The sequence below is a fragment of the Echinops telfairi genome, unplaced genomic scaffold (genome assembly GCF_000313985.2).
Source record: "Echinops telfairi isolate 266 unplaced genomic scaffold, ASM31398v2 ScPeMD7_44;HRSCAF=162, whole genome shotgun sequence".
In the NCBI taxonomy this organism is placed as follows: domain Eukaryota; kingdom Metazoa; phylum Chordata; class Mammalia; order Afrosoricida; family Tenrecidae; genus Echinops; species Echinops telfairi.
Window position 1 is genome coordinate 13,397,542 of NW_022103942.1, and position 6,620 is coordinate 13,404,161.

General features: G+C 36.6%; 1 non-coding gene across 1 annotated transcript; it reads right to left on the reverse strand.

Annotated features, from left to right (window-relative positions):
- Positions 1 to 644: 644 nt before the first annotated feature.
- On the reverse strand, positions 645 to 808 carry LOC115869787. The gene has a single exon (XR_004046375.1). It is a non-coding gene; the product is annotated as a U1 spliceosomal RNA (small nuclear RNA).
- Between the last annotated feature and the right edge of the window lie 5,812 nt (positions 809 to 6,620).

The following is a 6,620-nucleotide window of genomic DNA, read 5'->3' on the forward strand; positions in this document are numbered from 1 at the left end:
AGCACATCTGAAGAAAAGTCCACAGGTATTTCTACAAATCTTAGGCAACTTAAAAAATACATTAAAATGCAATTATTGCTTTTGAAAAACTCATCTATGTCTATACACTTCTTAAAGTGCTGTTTCCATCTCTTTAACCTTTCCTTGAAAAAGTATTCTATGCCTTTTGATTTATACCATGTCAAAAAAGCAGGTTTGGCATCCTCTTGGGGACTCAAATTGTGGAATATTCTTTGAGTTTGAGGTACAAAAAAAAATCTGAAGGATCAAGGGCTGGGTGCATGGTAAGGTTTCCCAACAACATTCTCACAGGGCAGCCCTCACTATCCTCAAGAATGAGCAGGTGCATTATTGTGATGGGGAAAAAAAATTTGGCACAACTTTCCTGGCCTTTTTCTCAATGCAGTTTTTAAGTTTCTTAAACTGTGTTTAGTCATAATAAGCCTTCATGATTATCTTGTGTCTTTTGAGAAAACCTATTAACAATTATCCTTTTGAAACCTGTCCCCACTTCCCCCATCACCCCCAAAAGCAAGAGTTGTTTTTATATTCTTAATTTACCTTCTGCCAGTGTTTAACTGGCCCAGCAAACTCCATCCATACTCACTGTTTTGATTAGCCTATTTATTTATTCATTTATTTATCGGGGGAGAGCCCAAACACAGTCCCCCACTACCACAAATTATGCAGTCAAGTTTCTCGCATTTGGGCAAATCGCAGGGATTAGCACACCCACAGTGCAATGGATGAGCTTCGCCCTGGGAAAACCACCTTCCTGATCATGGTGTCTCCCCTGCCAGGTAAGTATGCCTTTTTATTTTTAAAATCATTTGGAAGGCACTTGAATAAGATTAAAACAAGTGTATTATTGAGACAATATGTTTATAGCCATCCATGAATTGCAGGTTAAGCATATTTTGATCAGAGTAAACATGTATTCACTGGAACTATATTAGCAACACTTTTTAAATTACTCAGGTAATTTAAACAATAAAAACAATACAATAAAAACAAAACAATAACCAACAATAAAAACACAAACCCACTGCCATTGAGTAGATTCTGAATTATAGCAACCATATAGAGTTTCTGAGGCAGTAAATCTTCATGGGAGCAAATGGGCTCAACTTTCTGCCAAAAACTAGCTGGTAGTTTTTAATGTTAAGGTTAGCAGCTTAATGTTTACCCACCTGGTACATATAGCGATGAATAAATATTCCTTTGTCAAACATGGTATATTCTTCATATTCACCTTTTTAGTCTGGCTCATCTTGAGTGTCTATTTTTGCATTCATTTGTATTTTTGTTATTCTTATTGCAGACTCAAATATCTAAAAGCATTTGCTTTTGTTGCCCTTACCTCTTGTTATCCTCCGTGTCTTCCTTTGCCTTAACTATTTTCTGCTTTTGCTTCTACCCTCTACTTAATCATCTACCCTCCAATCCAATTCCAAATCCAAATCCTGGTAATCTTCAAAAATGTTTCTTTTTATGCATAAAAGTTTTCTTCATTTCTACAATAGTAGTCCCATATCAGAATAATATCCCCTAGCTTTATTCTTGGTCTGAGGTGTTCTGCAAGTTATCTTTATTTTTGTCACATTGCAATAGTACACCACTGGCAAGTACATTGCATAGTATTACTATAGTTTGTTTATACATTTATTCATTAATGGGCACTTACATCTTTTTGCTATTGTGAATAATGTAGTGGTAGTGGTGAACATGTAAGTACATAATAATATATCTGTTCCTCACATTGCTATTATTTTTCTAGTATATACTTTGAGTGGTGGGATTGCTCAGTTATATTATATTTTTATTTTCTTTTTTTGAGCAGGCATCTGTGGTAGTTACATAATCTGGTGTCAATTTGAGAGGATTAAGAGTGAAGGGGTGGATTCTAGACTGTCAATCGGATCATAGTCAATGAGGCCTCTGTGTACGCATAGTCTTCTCCAGATAATGCTGGGAAATCCTGATTTTCCTCCTTGGAGGCGGGAGAGATTTTCTCTCGCTATGCACTCCCTTGGAGACTCTACTGAAAGACACATGATGCTACACCCTGGGAGCTGGAGAAACATATGAACCTACCCTGATGCAACCAGACCTCTGGAGCAGGAGAAGCCATGTAGAGACCCCTGTCAGCACTGAGAGGCTTACAACACCACTGGATCCCCAAGACTTCCAACTCACTGGCCTGTGGTCCTCTTACATTCGGCATCATTTCATGTATTTCATGAGTCTGAAGAGGACTTTATAGATTGGTATCAGACATATGAACTAATATTGGACTTATGGACTTGATCTGGACTGGTCTGAGATGCATTCTTAAAGCACAGTTGCCCTTTGTATAAAAGTCTCTCTTATACACATATGAATTTCTATGGATTTGTTTCTCTAGTTTACCCAGATTAACACATTATGGTATCAGTAGTGAGGTACTGGAGAAACAAACCATAAAGATGGAGAGTAAATGTTTGTTTGACTTCTCCCTCCTGGTAGTTTTTTTTTCTTTCTTTGGCTTGCCAGAGGTCAGATAAAGCCACACAGTTTATTTACTTGGTTGTTTTCTGGAAAGAATATGGGAAGTTACAGTTTTGATTATTTTGTTGCTCTACAGAAGACTCAGCTGTCTGCTTCCTTGACCTTGGACCCAGCAGCCCTCATGAGTTGAAAGATTTCCAGTATATTAACTGTTCCATTGTAGTGAGTTGAACTGAGTCCTCTGTACTGCTCTGTGGATTAATTAGCTGTTATATTCCTTTATGCTGTATATATCTATCCATATATATAGATAATCATAAGTGTCCTGGTTTTGTTTCTCTAGAGAACCCTGTCTAACGCAGTATCATCCAATTTTCTACTGTGGTTGCACTAATCTGCCATCTAATTGCAGGATATTAAAGTTCATCTCAACACACTCTTGCCAACTTTTATTGTTTTCTATTTTTATTTAACTTTGCTATTAATTCTGGGGTAAGATAATATTTAAGTTTTGTTTCGATTTGCTACTTTCCAGTGACTAATGTTGCCAGTATGTGTTAGATTGTCTATGATGACTTTCACGTGGATGCATTTCAAATAGCATCAAAGTCACCCAATGTTGACAGATTTCAGTGGAGTTTCCAGAGTAAGGTAAACTAGGAAGATCAAAATTATGGTACACTTCTGAAAAATTATCCACCAAAAACCTTTTGAATAGCAGAGAGCATTGTCTAACATAGTGACAGAAGATGAGCCTCTCAGGTTAAAAGGCAAGCAAAATACTATGGGGGAAGAACTGCTTCCTCAAAGTAGCCAACCTTAATGAGATGGGTGTAGTAAAACTTAAAACTTAACTTGATAATGTGTCAGTCATTCAAATAGAACAAGAGAATACTGCATGATTTAAAATCAGGAAAGGTGAGTGTCAAGAGTTGTGCCCTTTTCCCAGACTTATTCAACCTGTATGCTGAACAAGTACTTGGAGAAACTGGACTATATGGAGAAACAGCAACATCAGGACTGGAGAAAGCCTCATCAACAGCTGTGATAAATACAACCTTGTTTGCTGATAATGAAAAGGACTCAAAGTACTTGCTGCTGAAGACTACAGCCTTCAGTGTTTTACAATTAAATATAAAGAAAGCAAAAATCCTCATAACTGAAGCAATAGAAATCATGGTAAGCAGACAATACAGGCATTGTCCAGGATTTCACTTGTATTGGTTCCACCATCAATACACCTGGAAGCAGCAGTCAAGAAATCAAATGCCGTAGTGCATTAGGCAAATTTGTTCCATAAGATCTTGTTAGAGTGTTAAAGAGCAAATATATTACTTTGTTGGCTAAAGTGCACCTGACCAAGTCATGGTATTTTCAAGAGCCTTATATGGATGTGAAAAATGGATAATGAATAATGAAAACTGTAGAATTGATGCATTTTAATTATGGTGTTGGCGCGGAATATTGAAATTACCATGGATTCCAGAAGAGCAAACCAATTTGTCTTGGAAGAAGTTTACTCATGATGCTACTTAAAAGTGAGGATGGTGAGACTTGTATCATGTTCTTTAACATGTCATCAGGAGAGACCAGCTTCTGTAGAAGGACATCATGCTTGGTAGAGGGTCAGGCTGCAACAATGGAATCCAACATAACGATTTTGATAATGGAACAGGAGTGGGTAATAGTTTGTTCAATTATACTTAGTCTCATTTTGAGTTGGAGCTAACTGCAAGGCACCTAACAACAACACATAAGTAAAATATCTGAAACAGACACATATGCCGGTAAAAAGGCTTAGTAGTAGTTATCTGGGATTGGAGAGAGGGGTTAATGGGAAGTTGTTACTTAAAGAGTAATGATGCTTTCTATTTAGAGTGATGAAAATATTGGAATTAAAGGTGATTGTTGTATGACATACTGAGTGCAATTAATGTCTCTGAACTGTACACATAAAACAGTTTAAATGGCATGTTATTTTCCATATGTATTTTATCAGAATTAATTTTCATAATTTTTTTATTCCACTAATGTATACTTGAAGACTTAGTGTTACTATATTGTTCAGGATAAAACTAAAAGTATAATGAAAAATAATATTAGTAGGGAAGCATTATTCCCTACTAACTTAAGATTATGTCCCCTTGATTGTTTTTATCATTATTAAATGTCCCTTCCATAAACAAAGAAAAAAAGTAATATATTTTTGCACAAAGGTATTTATTATCTGTAGGGTACAGGGGATGATATTTGGCATTACAATGATAAAAGTACTCAATTTTAATCAAAAGATCAGTGTTTTGAACCCACTAGTTGCTCTGAGGCAGAAAATGTGGCAGTCTGCTTCCATACAAATTCGCAGACTTGGAAAACCTCTTGGATTGTTCAACTCTGTCCTATATAGTCACTATAAGTCATAAACAGCTCAAAGACAGAGGACTTAAGAGGGTAGAGGAAATTCAGAGCTTTCATCTTGGATGACCCTGTGGAAGGCTAATGGGAGATTGACAGTGCTCTCTTTATTGACTTATTAATTGAGATTACACAGTTGTTCACTTTTAAATTATTCAGTGAATTATTGTTCTTTCAAATAGTATTATGAATGGTGGTTTTACTCACAGAGGATTTTTAAATGCCATAGATTTCATTTCTTTGCAGTATCAATGGATACTTTATTTTTTAACACTTTCTAATTAGAGTAACATATAACAGAATTCAAAATTAAAATATTCTATTTTATTAATGTGGATGATTCATTTATTACGCTTTCTGACAAGGGAAATCATTAATCCTTTGGAGAGCATCAAAGGTATAAATACAATTATAGTCAGGAAAAAAGTTTCCATCTTATTCTGATATTTATTTTCCATGTAAAATTGCTGAGTATTTTTCCAGATCCTCTACATTTATATGTAAATAGTCAGCCATTGCAAATTAATTTTAAATGCTTCTAGTTTTAGCAATAATCTTCCACTTTCATGGTCTTACTTACAGCTTCACAAAGTACTAAACAATAGAAATTGTTTTTACATTTTTATTAAAAAAGAAGATATAAAAATCTTAGAAACATTTAAGACTGAGATTTCTATTTAATACCTCCAGTATGAAAAAAAAATTATATGATTGGTTTGTTGATTTTGTTAAACTGATAGGCAAAAACAGATGTAGGAAAATCTTTTCTATTTCAGTTTTTTTCCCATACTACAAGAAAAAAAAGAATTGAGATTTTTGTGGGTTATCACATCATTAATTTTAAAAATTGCATTATGTGAATAAATTTATATGGATTCATTTATTATATATTTATTTATACTATGTAGCCTGCCAACTCCAGGAACTGTCAGTGTCCTACCATGTTCCTGCAAACTTTGGATCCACTCAGCTATGCACTTTATGATCTCCCAGCTCCCTGCTTTGCATTTTTGTTTCATCAACCAGCAGTTGTATGAATCTAGAGCAAGGGTCCTCAAACTAGGGCCCACGGGCCACATGTGGCCCGCCAAGGACACTTATCTGGCCCACCAGGTGTTTTGCCACCACTCCCTGTCTTGCTTAGCAGCTGACTGTGCAGGGCCTGCAGTGTGCATCTGTGGAATGTGCGCCACACTCTCCGACTCCCCTCCTTTTCTCTGTCTCTGGACTCCTCCTCTCAGTCTCAGGTGTGATCGGACTAGTCATGAGCTTGCCTGTACAGAGCCTGCTGTTGCCTGAGGACCAAGGTAAAAACAAGTTAGGAGGTCTATTTTTTTTAAACTTTGCAGTAAGTAGGGCCTTTCGTTGGGGTTAAGGGGGGCCTTTTTTTGTGGTTCAGGGGGTCTTTTTTTCTGAAGTTAGGAGGGCTTTTTTCTTAAAGTTGGTTAGTTGGTTGGGGGTGGTTTCCAGGGGGGTTGCATCACAGTGATAACATAAATAGTCAGTGCTCAGTGCTAATGCAAATTGTCAGTGCTCAGAGGTAATGCAAATGGTCAGCGCTCAGAGGTAATGCAAATAGTCAGTGCTCAGTGGTAATGATAATTGTAGGTGCTCAGTGTTAATGCAAATGGTCAGTGCTCAGTGTTATCACACGGAGGCCACAAACTGGTCATCTGCCTAGGACCCCATGGGAACTTAATCTGGCTCTGCAGACAGTCGAG